We start from the raw sequence: 19473 nt of genomic DNA, 5'->3' as shown, positions 1-19473 counted from the left end.
ATAATAATACTATGATAGTTACCAGTAGTTCATTCATGAATATCTTTGATTGGTTATGATCTTATTGTAATCACATCCTTCAAAATTAAATTGATTGCTTAATTTCCCCCCTTGATTTTCATACTATAATATTAGTAAAAAGGAAGAAAAAAGTCTGCAAGTAAACATAACTCCTCTTTCTCCCTCTCTCTCTCTATATATATAGGTATGTATCTTCGTGTGCAACTAAGCAAACCAAATGTGACTTTTTCTTCTTTAAAAAAATTGTGTAAATAAATAGAATTAAGTTCATTTCAGAGACTTATGACACATGAAATACACATGATCAAAATAAATTAGAAAATTAAGTTCAAATAAATTTTAAGCTAAATTATGTGTTGCAATGTAAGTTGCAATAATTCAGTTGTAATAATTAATACTAACAAAACCAAACATCATATTCCCATTCTGCAAAGTATAAAAATTCTTCTGCAAAACTGAAGAAATGATCAACACTTTGGCTTATTTGATAACTTTCAAATTCCCTCCTTTGTTTGCTTTTAGAATTTATAACTTTAATTTTCCACAGAAATTTGTTTTTGATTTTAAAAAATTTCACTGGCATAATTTCATTCACTTCATATATTAATAGATGCAGAAGGTTTTTGTACCTTACATAATTTTAAATCTTATGTAAACTAACGTAATTAATAACAAAATCAAAACATAGATCAGAAACAGCATAAAATTTAATTAATAATTACTACTAGTGTCACACAAAATGCTATGAAATTAATTAATAAAATAAGAATGAGATAAAATATATAGAATTAATATTCCACATGTGTGAAGTTTGGAAGTTTTACGTTAAATATTTTTTAAAAATTATTTTTAAAAATGACCCCTTAAAGCATGGGACCTTTCGTAATTAGAACTTGCAAATCCACTTCGCTAGTCTTTCATAACATTGCTTTTCTTTTATTAACAAGAAATATTGCATTCAGTTATTTAATTTAAGATATCAAAAATAATGCTACTGAAAGGCATGAATACTTACTTAAATTTGAAATTAATTTGGTTGACTTAAAATAATATTTAAAAAAATAAATCTTCATATATACGTCTAAAAATCAGACCTTATTAATTTTCTTTTATTTGAACGATATCTGAATTCTGCCTTAGTTTGGACTAGTAAATCATTGGGCAATTAAATGCCAAGCTATAACAGAACTAATGTAGTTTACAAATGCACTGAATTTTATTTCCGGTATTAACTTTCAAAGAAAGTAAAATTTTCTGCATATTTGCATCATTTGGATTGATAGAATATGGCAAAGCATGCAAAGGCTATCAGCCTAAAGGGAAGTATATATTCAAGGGCGGTTTTGTAAGGAAAAGTAGCTTGCATTTCCATTTATTCACGTGTGTGTGTATATATAGTATATATTTACATTGTTAATGCTAAAATCAATGCTTCATTAAAAATTCATTATTATTTTATTTTTAATACAACATACAGATACAGAATTGTTTAAAATTCCAATAAACAATAATAATTTATTTTTAAGAAAACTTATTTTATGATTTATATATTATATTACATGAAAAAGAGAAACATTTGTCAAGAAATGTATTAAACTTGTATTAGCAGATTCATGCTATCCTAGTAACAAGATTATCATACTTCAAAACTGTATTAAAACTGGGCAAAATAAAATCAACATAAATTCTACATCAAATGTTTAAAAACTTATAAGTATGCAATGGTAGTTATATATACAATATAATATATGTTGTCATTTATAAAATATTAATGAAATGATATTTTTGGAAATAATGCACAAAATTTTAGTTTTGTTTTATAATTAGTTTAACGAATTGTTAGAAAAATATTTTAGGTCATTTCCATTTTTCCCCTGTTGATATTGGTATATTAAAATATATGGAATAATTAAGTTGCATCTAGTTAGTAAAACAAAACATTACGAAAAGTATGATACGGCATATTTTTAATCAATATAATTACTTATTTATCAATATAATTACTTATTTATTACTTATTTCAATCAATATATTACTTAAATAATTTTGGAGTTATATTTTTGTAAGAAATTAATACCACTGAAAAAAATATTATTACACTAAAGGAATAAACAAGATTCTCGACCGCGTTGTTCAAGTTTTTGTAATTTTACTTCATAACACACTCGTACATAAACATATTAAACTGAATTATAAACCAGGTATAACTAATTAGATAATCCTAGAAAAAGAATAAACTAAACCTAGTAAGCAAAAAAAATATATACATTACATTCAGAATTCTAAATGTTTATATAAACGTTTCTCGCAAGGCCTGCCGGGAAAAAGATGTCAAACGTTCTTTGGTCAGATGATTGGAAAAGAACGCTAAAATGATTAGTTTTGTTTTCAACAACCACATTACCATTTCAATTATATACCACAAACAGTGATTAAATTTTGGAATAATTAGTTTTAAATAATAATACGGGCAATTTAAGGCATAATTTATCGGATGCACAATGACAAAATACTAATATTAGATCTGCATTTGGAATAAATATTTTGCACTCTTTCAACTCATTAGACATTACGAACACTGATATTAATTAATCGCAAAGCTTAAACGTTTAAATACTTACTCACTACATATAACAGTGCAAAGTGCATGAGAATAATCTGCATAAAATGAACAAAAAATATTTCAAGTAGTAATTGTAAACATTTTCTTACTTACCTGCGCTATACAACCAACATGCATTCAGCCATGTTTTTTTCTGCAACTAGCTTTCAAACACTTTTCTCCTGATTGGCTAATTTCCAGTCAGTCACGTGATTCTTCCGCGCAGCTACTGAAACATTATCTGTAATGTTACAAGCAAATCAGCTGTTACCGCTACAGTTTGCTTTCAACCTGTTACCATTACAGGAAATTCTTCTGTAACTTTTTGATTTCTGTAACTTTACAAAACTTTTGCCTGTAAAGAGCGAACTTTTTTTTTACCGTGTGAAAATCATTCACGTTACACAAATTTTTAGAGTTGTTCCTTTAATTTTTTTCACCAGAGTAATTCCTCTATTTAAATTTCAGATGTTAAAACAGTGTGGGTAATGCCGCTTATTCATTCTCTTCAAAACTTTACTTTAAAAATAAATTAAATTTGATAAGCTAATCTTAGAATTAAAAACTTTGTACGATTCTGTAATATGTACTTCTAAGTTGCAGTTGAATGAGAAGAATCTTAAGAACTAGCAAGCGAATAACCGCTTGAGTTCGTGGGATAGAAAAAACAAGTAAGAAGGGTGAAATAACCCTTTATTATTCCAATAAGGTGTAACAGAACTCCGTCTTGGAGTTGTACAATAAAGCCGACACTCGGGCTTGAACTTAAGAGACTAAGAATTAAACTAAACTAATCTTAACTAAAAAGATATAGCCGAAGCTATCAAACTTCTAACGGAGTTGGCCCCTTAACGCTAATTACTGCGAAGCTATCAAGGGCCTAAAGTACGGCCGAGCGCAATAATAGCTTAAGAGAGAGTAGCCAGAAAGGCGGACGCGTGCTAGCCAGAATTACTGGTTCTCTCTAACTAAGATAGTAGAACTTCGCGGTTAAATACCGCTCTTTAAATTTGCATTCACAAAGTGATTCTAAAACTACGTTCTGGCCGGAAGTTATAAGTTGAAATTAAGAAGCGATAGGAAAGAAACTTAAAATTTAACTGTTAGGAAAATAAACATAATCCTTACAACTTTAATAATAAATTTCCTCGCGAGAGATAACTTTTCTCCTTAAAAGTGGGAATGAATACCATGAAAAGTTTTAAGGACTACTATCAAATTTTAATTCTACATTTCAGGATTCAAAAATTTCAAATCCACAGTCAGAAGATTGGGCAACTGCTTACGCATCATAAATCGCTCTCTCTAAATGTATTCAGCGAAACTGTATTTGCCTTCATAAATTATACATCAGACTTTTAAGAATCTGGCAACATATATGTGGTAGTGAACCATATGATTTTCTGCTGCGTATTTTTACACTTATATCGTTATGCTATACAAGCGACTAAAAAAAAAAAAAAAAAAAAAAAAAAAAAAAAAAAAAAAAAAAAAAAAAATTTTGATTATGTTTGGTACCACAAAAACTCCAATTCCGGTTCTTGAATAATTTTGAATTCTAAAATATGACTTTTAGAGACACAAAGCTAGCCACATCTGGTCTAACACATAGTTAAACAGAAGTTCAGTTAGAAATAAAACAGTCCATGTTAGTATATGGTCCGGTTCACAGCACACAGATTTCAAATAAATTGAAGCTCTCCAAATATTATTAGAACTAAGTACCTTCTAATTTCAGACTCAAAAATTCTTCTTTTCTCCAAAAATGTCAGAAAGGAAGTTAAATAACGGTATAGTTAGAAGGCAGAGAGCTTGTTGCTAAGGGGGCGCTTATACCGCAAGTGAGGGGCAACGGGGACGGAAATGACGGATCGTATGACATCTGCCGGATGCTAGAATCTTCGTCACCCGCTTCTTTACCAGTGTGACAAGCGCTGACCACCCCTACCCCCTTTTACATCATTTTTCCATAAAAACAAGAACGGAGAAGTACAGTAGCTCCATTCCTCAGCGACGAAAAGCAACTATTTTTATTTCTTCGCGAATAAAAAAAAAAGATTATTGGCAATTTACATGCTAAACGGAAATACTATAAAAACGTCTTATCGGAGCAAAATTCCTTTGCTTTAAGCAGAGATTGTAATTGAATTCATGTTATACTGGAAGCGTAAAGCAACCCAAAGAAAAATTAGATTTTATTTTCTTTCTTTTTATCTTTTCTTTTCTTAAGTGACTACTAAACAGATAATGTTTTCTTAAAACTGAATTTTTTTATTCATTCCATTTCCGTCAACAAATTATGTACGTAAAAGACAACAGAATCAAACAGAAAACTGTGGAATCAATTGCGCGGTACGCAAAAGTAAGCATATAACTAATTTCAGTATGTTTAAAAATAATAAAGTTAAATAAAAGATTAACTTAAACATACAGTATGAATATAGTAAAGTAAAAGATTAACTTAAGCATACAGTATGTATATACAGTAAACACACAATAAGTATGATAGTAAGATTAACTTAAACATACAGTATGTATGTTTAAGTTAATTAAAATCACATCATGTACAATTAAGAACGCATTCATTTATTTGTATGGATATGTGTTACAAAAAATTACTTTTTAACCACATTTTTGGTATTTTCAGTAGTTCCTCGGCCTTAAATATTTTGCCTTAATATAGTCCTGTAAAGCCTTTTTTTTTTTTAACAGGAGACGTAAAAAAATGTGCATTGCGCTCACCAGGACTCAAACCCCTACCTCTCAAATATGCGTCGATTATGCTTCCAATTACATCACGAAGGCACGCGGAAAAAAGGGAAAAAATACTTTACAACCTAATGACTCTACGTCTTAATACTTCAATAGCAGTTCTGGTTTAGAAAACTAATGCTCGTATGGAAATAGGAAAAAAGAAAATACAGAAATCAACATTTTTTTCACTAAAACAAGAATTCTGCCTTTTACGCACATTTTTTAATTATTATTACAGTTATATTAATTTATCCTATAAACTTATAGTACTTCATCTTTTAGTTTTAGTCAGCACAGTCGGACCACTCAGACAGCTAATCAGACGATTCATTATATCACATTAAAATTATAAGAGCTGATGATAGGAATTTCCCGCCTAATGTGTATATTTTCTAAATCGGCGACATCTGACAAATTCTCGAATGGAAGTTTTTGAAATTTCCATCAGGTGGAAAATTCTGCTTCACTTGAGAAAGGCGTATTCTCTAGACGAAAGTCCATTAGAAGTAGTTTAATTAATTTTGCTCGTAATCAATATACACAATTAAACGGGTTCCTGACCGACAGTCAAATTAATATGTTTTAGCTTCCATGAAAACACTAAACGCAAACCATAGAGATCTTTCGATTCAGTTGTTAATGCAAGTTGAAAGGAAAAATTTTGGTCTTCAGAAATCTTAACTCAAAATTTTCACTATAATCAACAACAGCACATACACGTAACAAGTTAACCGGACGCAGAAAATGAATTACAGTAGTTTCAGTGTAGCAGTTACTGTACACATTCAGGGTGGATATCTCAGATTTCGAATTCTGTTATCTATAAAAGTCTATAAAGGACTGCCATAATCCACAAACGATCGTAAAATATCTTAAAATCCACGGTTCACAGACCCACTTTTCCTATCGGTAAGTGGCAGCTACAAGTCAAATCTCTTATTCCATGCAAATCTCCATAGAAGAACACCACTTCCTTTCATTCTGAACAAGATTAGCCAAGGATGCAAGGTCAGCCAAGAGTGGAAAACTCAAGCAAAGATTATATCACTGAAATTTAGGTAACGAGCGCGAACACTGCCGTGGCTTAGATATTAAGGACTTCATAAAATATGATATTGCAGAATGGTGTAAGCAACCTTCTCAATAACTCAACACATCTATATACAAAATATTTACATATATAATAACAATTAACTATATAATAACAAAATAAAACTACGAAAGGTGAAATATAAAAAGTCATTTACATTTAATAATGACGCTCTTGCTGCTACTTGACAAAAGTCAAGGCATTAGCCACACGGGCAGGCGTAATGAATGATCACTGGCTAATGCATTTACGCCTATCATTCGTCTCAGACCTTACGCGCACTAATGATACGGATCCTCAATCTTTAATTGTGTCTCAGTTTTGATTCACAGCATCTCAGGGGATAGAGAATCTATACTTGTCTTTCCCAGATGTGGATCTTACTAGAAAGCTTTGATGCCAATGGATTAAGCGCCTCCGTGCCGAACATACAGTACTGAAAATCCATGATTTGCCCTGAATCCGATCAACGGAAAGCCGCGTCCGTTAACCAACATACCTATTGTACAGATGCATTTAATAAAAATTCCTCAAACAAAAACATACAGGAGAACGTATAAGGCTAGCAAAATTGAATGTCAAAAGAATTACACTTTTTTAAATTAGCATTCGGGAGGGAGAAGGAATCCCTCAAAACCTGTCTTCTCAAAGTTTTAGTTTAGAAGTAATTCATTTCTACCCCATTCCCCCCCAAAAAAATAAATAAATAAATTATCGAATTAGATTAAAAGATACTTTCACAACACTTCATTTCCCAGAACTAGCATTCAACTAATATCGCCTACGGCAAGAATCGACAACATGGTGTCTTCGGTGAGAATTTTATGCGCCCTTACTACATAAGACATCACATCGCTCATATATAAAACATACAATCGCGCAAGCGCAACGTCAGCAAACAGCAATAAAGGCGAAACAACGATGCATTTAAAAGTAAGAAGATTTCCGCTACTGGTACACTTGGTTGTATGCTACCATTCCTCAGACAAGCTCCATGTCTTTGAGTAGTATTAGTAATCATATCAAAAAAGGTAATCTCGTTTCTCAAGACCAAATACATATCGTTGTGATTTAACGGATTTTGTATATAACCCATTATGAATAATTTTATTGCTTTTATGATAACTACGTGATTTTACGATAACTAGGCTTTTATGATAACTTTATGATAGCTTTTATGTTATATTTTATGAGAACAATTTATTGCTTTAATGATAACTAGGAAGAATAATTTTGCTTTAATTATTTCAAAGGCATGTATTTGTTTAGTGTGCAATAATAGTGCAGCGATCCTCAAGAAAAGGAACACTGAAAGACATTTCAAAGCCGTTCATTCAAATCTTTATGCCGACTATCCCGTGCGCTCCGAAATAAGAAGAAAAAAAGATATCTTTCTTAAAATCAGGCTATTACCAAACAGCAAAGTATTTTTGTTAAGCTTTTAGTCTAAGGCTGACTTGCCATGGATATGTAACTTCATCTGTACGCATTTTTTCTTTTCAAATTGAAAGATATTGTAAAGATATACATAATATTGCTTTTGGAATAGTTGATCTTATTAGAATAATTTCATTTCAGCTGATTCTTGTGTATCAACAACTTTACTCACTGCACACCTTTAAAAAAAAAAAAAAAAAAATTAATTAATTAAATTAAAATTAAAAAAGGGGGGAAAGAAAAGAAAAAATACAAAATCTAAGGCATTTTATATTACGTTTTTGCGTTTCTTAACGTTTCGTGCGTTACCTTTTTACTTCCTTGTACGAAGTAAAAAGAAAGTATTGTAACCGCGAAAAATTTCAGGCAGCATATTTCAACGAAAATATCCATTTTGACCGCTATCGAATGCAACTTAACGATGTTTTTGCGTGATATCTGTACGTAAGAACAGAATGAAAGACTTGCTTCCTATAAAAAAAAATTATAAAACTGCTTTAAAATCAATTCTGAAGAGAATTTTTCGTGGCGTCTGTACGAACGTACGTACTTACGTTATATATATATCCACACTGTTACCCGGCTCAGCGATCTCCGGTTTTTACCCTTATATGTTTGTAAATTATACATTTTTTGCTTTAAAAATGATTGAATTATGTTGTTTTTATCTTCCGGCTAAGGTTTTTAGTTTGCCTTTAGTAAATCTGTAAGCAATATTTTTAGAATTATCAACAATTTTAAAGTAGGCTTTTTTTTATGGCGGTCATTGATTGTTTACATTTGAAACAGCACAGTAGTGGATTTGTTGCCAATCTAGATAAACTTATCTTCGCAAAAACAAAGGTAACGCCTTCATTTATTACTGCCAATTAAATCATGCTTAATCCTTTCTGGAATTTTTTCGAGGAAATAAGAGTTTCAGATTTACTTCGTAATTTTTAATATAGATATTTTGAGTTTTTATATATTTTTGCCTTCTCGCGAAGTGAGAACTTATTTAATTGAATGAGAAATACTCAATCGTCTGTAAAAAACTGTTTCTTTTTTGTTTTATTTGCTTAATTTCTTTTATACATCATTCTAGCTTTATTATAGTATTTGAATAGAACATGTGGCAACGATTAGATAATTCTATTCTTTAAATGATATAAATTTTGTGCATTATGAGTTATAATATGAACGAAATATAATACTGTTAAGTGAATCTAGCGCCAGAGTGTCGCTATGGTAAACAAATACTAGAGTGAATTTTAAAGAATGCATTTATTCTATTGTGGTTTATGCGCTGTCGGCGAAGTAGATTTAATTCAATCCAATAAGTTTAAATGAAATGCAAGAAAAAATGCGTATAATTTAATATTCCGTACAAGGAAGTCATGTGGTGTACACATCAGATTTTTTTATTAAATATCACGTTCTTCGCACTTAAACCATAAAATTCAATTCAACAGCAATACCACAAACATTTAACCCTTTCCCGCACGCTACCTTTTAAAATCGAAGTTTTGATTTAAAAAAAAAAAAAAAAAAAAAGGTAGGCAGCCTAATTAAACCTAGAGGCGTACACAAGTAAAATTTTGTGAAGATAGCACTTATCGTTTTAATTCTGTGGGTGTGCCCAAAGTGGCACACTGATTGAATAGAGCTTCGAAAAGAGTGCTGAAACGAGTATTGTTGTCAATGAACTGACCGATGAGATGCGGAGAAACAAGGAATACAGACTCTCGGTTGTCCTAGACTATTGGTAGCCCGATCTGGGCACACCTAGGGTTCGCCGTTTGATTTTAGGCAAGATTTCAAGGTAAAAATTTAAAACTAATATAGAATAAGGAGATTAGCATACAGCCAAAAAAAAAAATAACACAGAAATTTCATGGAAAAGGTGATATTTTTGAACATCTATTTTCTATGATTGGATTAGAAAAAACAACAGTTAGAATTGAAACATGAATTCTAAAAGATGGAAGCCGCAAAGTAATACCTGTGTATTGTTGTTGTGACAAATCTCACTTATCTGACCTAATCAGAATAAGCCCGCGAACTTTATCATAGAAAGGAGAGCATGATTGTGTCTGTTGTTGGCATGAGTTTCAGTCTAATTCTGCCCCAACACCCCGGAGAACGGGTCCGAAGGTCTCCCACCCCTCTTCCTCTATCACAAAGCTACTTGAGAAGACTTGGCTCGATGAATATTTTGAATGTCTCCCATCCTGCACAGACACTATACATTTACAAACATACATGTCTTTTCAGAGATTCGAGCCCGGGACCTTATAAGGTATTTCTCCCACCTTCTTAGCGTGCCTTCGTGGTGTAGTGGTCTGCAAGCTGGGCGCGTATTCCAGAGGTCCGCGGTTCAATTCCCGGCGAGGGCAATGCTCATTTATCACATCTCCTGCTTCCAAAAAATCCTAATGTCTCTACGGCAATCAGCGTCACTAACCAACTCTATGTGAAAATTGCCTTCTGTTACGACATGAACCAAGCATAGAATCAAACACAGAATAGAGATATTCAGGTTGCTCTCACAAAATATTCAAAGTTAATGAAAACATATTTAATTACATTGTCTTGAATTAGCTTTTATTCTTAACATATTAGACATTTTCATAAATATCACATAAATGTCGTTGTCAGTTTTTTAAATGTGCTACTGCATATAAGTGTATGCATAAACAAACAAATGATTCTGAACTCCAAAAATGAAACTTCTCTTCATTATAGAATGCGTTTTGTTACATTTATAAAAATTTGAGGAATCAAAATTTTAGTGATTGTACACAAAGTTGAAGAGTAATAATGATCAGTGTCTTAAAAAGACACAAAGCATCATATCAAACTAAGAAATAAGAAAATTACTTCTTTTGTAACATATAATAACTGAAACATAGTAAACAATTACAACCTAAAGATATAAAATAAAAATGCCCAATTCCGAAAATGTCTTAACGATGTTTTTCTATATTTTCATCCTTAATGCTGAAAAAGCTTTAAAAAAAGTGTTTAAGCGAAGAAAGTCTGAGATCGTTATGGATTACTTCATTCGCGACAAACGAAGGCACGCCGGTGATCGCTCTTAAAGAAAGGCAGCTTCTTAGAAGGGGAGCAGGGGGATGATGTGTGGCACACGACCTACTGCGTGACCATCCGAGTTAATTGACTTTTCCTAAGGAATCCTCTAAGTACTCATTGGTCCACAAAGTGTCAGAGACCGTCACCGACCGGCGGCCAACTGTGGAGACGGTGATCACTAGCTTGTGCCTAAGCTCACGCCAGAACAATAGGAGGATGGGATGGACGGACCGGCACACGTGCACAATTCGGCTGCCTACGCCCAAATCGGATAGGGAGAAATAAAAAAAACTTGATCTTGAAATACAGATTTTTTTAATGTCCTACATCAGACTAGAATACAAAAGAAGCAAGAAGTTTTACATAATAATTAGCCCATTCTAGAAGAAACCTAAACTCAACGTGCCTTGAATAAAGTTGTCTTCCACGATATTACACAGTAAAATGTTTCCAGTTTTAAATTTCTGCTAAACGAAGCCAAAATTCGTTCTGAGAAATGATCAAATAAAGTGAAGATAAACAATATTATGCTTTTTATCTTACATATTCTTTCTGTCCCCACCCCCTCTGAAACTTAATTTATACAGTACTTTCCCACTACTACTTTCAACTATGAATTATCATCGCTACTAAAATTTATTTCGTAAATGTAAGTATACATCAAGCTTTAGCCTTTAAAAAGAAAAAATACAGATCAGAATTTTTCTACAGTATACCCCACAAAAGCAAATAAGTGCATTGTCCTAACTTGATTTTAAAGAAACAGTTCGCCTGAAAACTATATTTCATAAAAGGAAGGCGCTCGAACTAAACCCCGGTTTCAACAAATTAACAAATAATGTAATGAAAATTATGTTTACAGTGCAATAGAAGGAATTTAAAATACACATCATATTCGAAATATATCACATAAATTGTAAGATACATATTTTCGGGTAATATGGTGTTCATGAAACTACAACTTTAGATTCAATGAATTTAATTGGTTTCAAAAGAAGTGCCGCAAAAAAGCACTAGTTTCTTGAATACATATAAGAAAGGTTTGGTTTGCTTGGGTTAATTACGGTACAGCTTCCAGGGCTATCTGCCTAAGAGGAGAGATGTTTCATGGAGGTCTTTCTAAGGGAAACTGGCTCGTATACACATTACACATGGAGAAAAACACGAAACGCCCATGCAGCCAACTCGTTCGCGAGAGTCAAACCTCGGGCCGAACTACCAGTGTTCAGCGACATCGCCGCTCGGCCGCTGGGCTGGTGTGTCCCATACAGGAAAGGAGAACTTATATGTGTGACTTACCTCACTTGTCTGACAGTAACATCAGAACAAACCCACGAAATTCATCGTGGCAAGGAGTGCAAGATGGCGCCTGTCGTTGGTAAAAGCCTTGAGCACCATACAGGGCACAATACGCCTTCGTTCTTATACACCTCTTCCACTACCACCAACCTCTCGAAAGCACTTTCGGCTCGCCGCATATTTAGAGCGCCCCCCATGCTGGACATTTACAAACATCCATGCCTTCTCCGGGATTCTAACCCGGGTCCTTTACTACGGCAGTTAGCGTCGCTGATATACTATCGCTTTAAGAAATTCGTATTCCTTCCCGAATTCCCAACCTTCTATAAATATTTTACTGCAATTTGATGTTCATAACATTATGTTCTTCGCACTCACGCTAATAAAATTCAGTTCAAGAGCAAAATCACAAAATATTTAAAAACAGCATAGCTTTAGAATTTCCAACAGACAGTTCGCGTGCTGGAGGTGAAAATGTTTTACTTCGTACAGTGCTGCTACTGCTCGATATCACATCGTTCAATTTGTTGATCAGAATTTACTAAAGTTATATACGAAATATAAAATCCGCAACTCAAAATTCGAGCTTACATGTGGACATGTTCGGGAGGAGGACTTCATCACGTTCAACATCTTTTAACAAATAACAGTTTAATTTTCTGGTTTCGTTCCTCATATTTAAATCTGATTTCGTTTACTAGATATCTGATAATACTATATTATTCAAGCTTTATCTTACAAAATCTCTAAGAAATAAAATGTTCCTATTAAGAACTTTAAATTCATCTTATCGGGGAGGAGAAGACAATCTACTAAAAACGCATACAATTAACTTATTCCTCAAAAGCATCAAACGTAACACTAGAAAGATTGAAACTTAGTATATACAGTCAAAAGTCGTGAATTCGGATACCCATAATTCGGAATGATCTATAATCCGGACCTCAAAACTAAAAACTTTCTGCGCATGCGCCGCGTTGACACATGCGCATAGGCGTTTACGCGTGCGCGTAAGACCTTTTACGACTGCGCATATGAGTGTGCGCAAGTGCAGAATACGTTTTCGCGTGCGCGTTTTATGTATAATGGACGTATAAGCTAAAATTATCTAATTATCTATTTCAGTTAATGTTGATGATTGCGTTGTTCCTTAATTTTCGAATTGGATCCGGCTTATTATTTTTTGCAGACTGTAAGAGCAATTTTATAAAAGTAAGCTTAAACTTTCGATTATATCAAATAGAATTTCCGATATATATTTGTTAATATGTAAAGGATCTAAAGCGAAAGTATGTTTTGAAATCCGAAATCTGTTTATCAATTTCACGCTGCTCGGAGGGGGGATCGCCGCGGCGGGCGCGTAATGAATTGGAAGTTGATCTGTCAGCACTATCCTCATCTTCAGGGCAGATGTTTTTATTTTATTTGGCTTATAATTCCTTAGCAAATTAGTATTTCATCTCGATGTGCTCCGTCTTTGATATGATTTAAAACAAGTTCCTCGTCATTATAATTCGCTTCCGATAGCGAAGAAAGTGACAGAGGTTAGTGAAAACGAAAAAATTTCAATTGACAAATTAGTCGGTGTTCTCGACACAGCAGTTAGAGGACTTGAACAACGGGACTTTGTAACTGAACAAGAAATTATGTCTGTTTAATAAAATTAAAGAGAAAGTATTATCACATGAAACGAAGCAAAACTTAAACAACTTACACTGAAAGAAATGTTTAATAAAGTAAACAAATAAATATTAAGCTTTTCCTTTTTGCAAATTTTGATACCCTTTAGATCATAATTGTTCTTTATTTCATAAATTACGGTTTCATATTTTTAATTTTAGAATTTCTGCATGCCATCTTACGAGATTTAAACTGATGATCTATAATCCGGAAAAATCGATAATCCGGAATCGCCGAAGTCCCGACGAGTCCGGATTAACGACTTTTGACTGTACCTATATTGTCCAGAAGCAGTCAAAATGACTGCATTGTGAAAGAATAACTAATGTGTAAAATTTATTTAAAATTAATTTTTAATATTTTTATATTATTTACAGTTATATAACATGTTAATAGTAAATATTAACAATTAAAATTGGTTTCACTTGGAAAAAAATAATTTATGCATTATTATTTGTACATTTTTTGCAAATGAAAGTGGAAATCCTTTTTATATTACATCTTTCGCAAACATACTTTTGACATTTTTCATATATATTATTTGTTTTGTTGTAGTGGCAAAGTCGTACTTAAGAAATTTTGCGTTTGTTAGAATGGGTTGCATTTGATGCTGTTGATTGCTGTTGATCTTTGTGGTTCTTCATGTTCTGATGACTTTTCCTCTCTTGCAGCTCTGTATTCGGTGGAAAGCTGTTCTGCTAATTGAGAAAGAACTCTTTTCGTTGTATTTGTATTCCTGTCGCTTTTTTGTAAAGGATCCAAGCACTTATAGCAACCAAATCTAAAATACTGAAAAATATTTGGAGGGACCATCTACGAGAACTAGCTTTTACTGTATATTTTCTGGCCATTTGATCCGTCATGTCAACTTTAAATTTTGTGCTGTTATAAAACTGAATAGATTCCGGTAACATTGTTTTGTTACTTTTATCAATTTTCACAAATTTATACTTAGAACTTAAAACGGCTACTCTTTTATTTGGTTTGCTTTTATATATTGTAAGAACACAATTCTCTGATTTATACAGCAGAGTGGAAAAACGAGGCATGTTATCCTTCGTTTGTTTGGCTGATTTTGTTAATAGTCCCAAATAGAGTTGTTTTTTGGCCAATAATTTTGTCGCGAGTGACATGCTAGTGCAAACGTTATCGGTCGTGATATTTCTTCCACAGCTTGTATATTCACTGAGATTCAAATAACAAGTACTACTTTAGCTTATTGAGAAACTGCAACTTATCAAGTATACGCCAAATCGACAATTTATCACGCACTTGTATGTTATCATGTGACGATAATTAAAAAAAAAAAAATGAAAACTGTTATTTCAATACAGAGCTGAACTGGTCATATAAGAAAATTACTCAATTCAATAATAAGAGTCATTTGATTATTTAAAATTTCCCAGTCATTTTGACTGCTTTTGGGCAATATAGGTATAACACATATATATATACGGAAATGAAAGAGGGGGGGTAACTACTATTATTAATAAACACATTTATATGTTGTACAAAAAGTCACAAAATTCTAAGAAATTGTGTCATTATATACATAATTTTTTTTCTAATTGAAATTAAAAAGCAGTCAAAATGACTTCCTTGGGCAATCTAGTTTTAAGTATGCGAACTTTAAAAATAGCCTTTGTATGCTTTGTCTAATTCAATAATCAATCAATCAATCAAGTCGTATTTGGAACTCAAAAAGATAAACATATTAAATAGTCTTTTCAAAGCCATCTCTCTTGGCAGTTGCATCTTGGGTTTAATTTTTGCCAAGGAAAAACACACTGCACAACCGTGCTCTCAGACTATGACAAGTAAGGTATTATATTAAAAATTTAATTTTAATTAAAAAAAATTAAAAATTAAAAATTTTTAAAAAATGCCAAATTAAAAAAAAAAACTGAAAGGTTCAAATTGTTAACGACTGTGCAAAAGGATTAAGGTCACAGGACTCAAAATTAAAGAATTGAAAAAAATAAAAAATCTGAAAGATTTCAGATTTTAACGGTCGCCCAACATGGTTTGTTAAGGTTTTTTACGCTCTCATTGAGCTTGCAGTCTACAGTCTGCTATTATATTCTCCCCTACTAAACCCTCTTTTCTTGAATTTTTAGCTTTAAACACTATTTTCTTCGCACTTAGCCATCTACAATACAACAGCAAAATTATAAAAATTTTAAAAGCAACCAATTTTTTTCATGTTAACATTCTTCGTATAAAATGTGTAATATTAATTTCTTCATTACAAGGAAAGTTTCACTAAAAATTAACTACGTAAGCACCAAAGCAAACAAAAAACTACGTTTTAGAATTCGAGATGCGGCGTTAAAAGTTGCCATAACATTTTTTTCTCCCAGCCTTTTCTCAGTTCATCATATCAATATTCAGTTTTTTTACTGAGAATAGTTACAAAACTTTTTTTTTTATTATTATTAACATTTTGTGTGTTTACTTTATTTACTAAATATCACGGTCTTGGCACTTACGAAACATAAAATTCGATTCAACAGCAAAATCCCAAAATATTTAAAAACAGAACCTCTTCAGAATTTCCGATAAAGAAAATAAAAAAAAGAAACAATTTTGATAAAAAAAATTAATTAATAAAATACATTTCCATTCGCGTTACTAATTTTCGAGATTGTTTTCGTGCTCTGCATATTTTATCTGTTATTACACCAAGTTTACTATTAAGTAAATCTGATATACATTATCCAGAAAATAATATTAAATTTTATCTTATTGTTCATAACATCGGAATCAAAGATTACATCAAGCTAGAAAATACTGATAACGAATTTGAATATATAGTAACTCACCTTAATGAGGATGAATGCAGTGAGACCAGTTATAGCAACTGTGATTTCTAGCGGTCTCCCTGAAAAAAGGAAAAAGATTCATATTTTTCAATACTGATGTCTTGGTGATCTATACTGAATCTGAAACAGAAATCATTATTAGCAACGATAATAATGGTACCCGGACAAATGCTGTACTAAATACTCAGAATAACTGCATTTTAGATTGGCTTTAAGAGCATACTACATCGCGAGCAGCTTTAAATTCACTTCAGCAATAAAAGCCAAAATCAAAGTTGGCTAAGACCAAAATACGAAAATGCAGTCGAATTTCGATAAGCAGACACCAAAAAAAAGCAGAAAAAATGAAAAAATATTTTTTTTTAAATGTATTTTCATAAATACTTATTTTCTGAAGTGCTACATTCGCCACTTCTTTCAGTTTCATTGAAAAATTCGCCTAGAAACACGCCAACGTAAATTTTAAAATTGGGCAGAAGTACGACTTTGTCTGGCGTAAATTTAAATAAAACGCTACCGATTTCGAGAGTATTTAGACAGAAGTCCCTCTTCTTAAGAAACAAACAAAAAACACAACAAACCGAAAAAAAAAAAAAAAAAGAGGCTTCAGGGGTGAACTTATTTCACCCCTGAATTTGTTTTTCTTTCTGAAGAAAAATTTTCTTCCTGAATATCTGCTTTTCGCAAAACTGCCCTAAACCTGTATGCTCTTTTTCAATTACAACCACACTTTTCTACAATAATTTCAAAAAACAAATGATAAATATTGTGCTTTTAATATCATCTTCATATTTCTTTTAGTAATAACAAAAACTGGTCATATAAAAAATATACTCAATTCAATAATAAGAGTCATTTGATTATTTAAAATTTCCCAAGCAGTCAAAATGACTGCTTTTGAGCAATATAGGTATAACACATATATATACCGGAAATGAAAGAAGGGGGTAACTACTATTATTAATAATAGTAGTTAGATTAATATCTAGTAATAAAACATCTTTTTTTTTTTTTTTTTTTTTTTTTTCTATAAAAGTGAAACAGTGTTAAGTGTGATATACTCTTGCAAAGTGAAGAAGTATCACCCCACATTTTAAATTTAGATCAAGTATCGATTAAATTATGATTAAAACAAAATGCTAAGTTGAAAACCCAACTAAATAAGCTATCCTGGCATACTGAATTCAGGCTGCCCTCATACTGTGGTCAACCATTACAAGAAATATTATGGGTTTTCTAAAATCCAAGAAAATATTCAAGAAATTTACTAAGGACAGTGGTTAAGAAGGCAAGGGCCAACTTAGATTTCAGATTTAATCTTGAAAACGAGAAAAAAAATTTTCTTGGGGGGAAAAAATGACATAAAATTTTGTTTCCAAAAGTCATTAAACAATTTTCATAAATTCTACATTTAACCAATTTTTTTCATGTTAACATTCTTCGTATAAAATGTGTAATATTAATTTCTTCATTACAAGGAAAGTTTCACTAAAAATTAACTACGTAAGCACCAAAGTAAACAAAAAACTACGCTTTGTTAACATTTTTAAAGAGGTCAATTCAGCATCAATACCATAGACAAATAAATCTCAAATAGGACCAACATTATGTTTCCAAATAACTTTTGAAATATGAATGGATTTCAATAATTTGTGTAACATATTTCTTGCGAGTTTTAAAATATTTTTGCTATGTAATAAATATCTCACAGCGTCTTACTGAACTGTAATACACAAACCATAAGTATCCTCCATGTACAAAAAAAATTGCACAGATTTATTTCCAATGATTTTCATTTCACGTGAAGGGGATCGATATATTTCTCATTTCAAACGTTTTCTTTCAACTTACATAGTTCTTCAGGCACCGTTTTAAAAATTTACTCTTTAATATATTTCTAGAAAAGTATTCATATTCAATAAATTTTCTCAGAATTAACATTTATAACGAAGACGTCATTTTTATTGTTATATTTTTCGTAATGGTTTTTAACTCTGAAAAAGTAACAATAATTAGTTCTGGGAATTCCACTTAACGCGTTGAATTCTATGACACTTTTTTCATTTTTTCCTCTAGTACACCTATTAATCTCGGTCTCTCATTTCAAGAAAGTTCACTTCAGCAGCATTTTATGACAATCAGAAATGTCTAAATGTTAAGCAGAAGAATTCGATGAAGAGTGATTTTTATTTTTTAAAGATCTGCGTTAGTAATATAAATTTATTAAAATTTGATTATAGGAAATTTAAACGAGATCAGACTCTCTTCATAATATTTTAAACTTTTGTTCTTAAAAAATTCTGGTTTTGGCTCGTATTCACGTTACGCATGAAGAAAACCACAGAAAGCAAACCATGTAGTCAATTTAACTTCCTGCCTTCAAACACAAGATGAACTACTAACATTCAGACATTGTAACCATAATCAAGTAAATCCAAAATCAATAAAATAAATTAATTACTGAAATTAAGCTCCATATTACTAGACAAAAAATCCTTATATGTCATAAGAATTGACAATATGTCGAAAAGATTGTTAAATATATTTAAAAAAAGAAAAGAAAGAGTACCGCTTACAGCTAATCAACGGCTCACGAAATAAACAAAGAAGAATAATTTATAATGATATACTATGAATACAATAATCAAACAGAACAAAATTCAATAAAATTTCCTTTCAGGGCAATGGGAAAGCAA

At 31.6% G+C, this 19473-nt stretch overlaps 1 protein-coding gene across 4 annotated transcripts in view; it reads right to left on the bottom strand.

The window, feature by feature from the left end:
- LOC118183996 (uncharacterized) overlaps positions 1 to 19473 on the bottom strand; it is a 255046-nt gene that overhangs the window by 166741 nt on the left and 68832 nt on the right. For all 4 annotated transcript variants that reach the window (XM_085825051.1, XM_085825052.1, XM_085825053.1 and 1 more), the window contains one exon: positions 16778 to 16836. The gene's annotated coding sequence lies outside the window, so the exon portion shown is untranslated. The remainder of the gene's footprint in view (positions 1 to 16777; positions 16837 to 19473) is intronic.

Source organism: Stegodyphus dumicola, chromosome 10, assembly GCF_044657685.1.
Source record: "Stegodyphus dumicola isolate Sdum_Otavi_A_Nest chromosome 10, ASM4465768v1".
Classification (NCBI taxonomy): domain Eukaryota; kingdom Metazoa; phylum Arthropoda; class Arachnida; order Araneae; family Eresidae; genus Stegodyphus; species Stegodyphus dumicola.
Note: the sequence above shows the minus strand (reverse complement) of the source record. Positions and strands in the feature narration are given on the sequence as shown.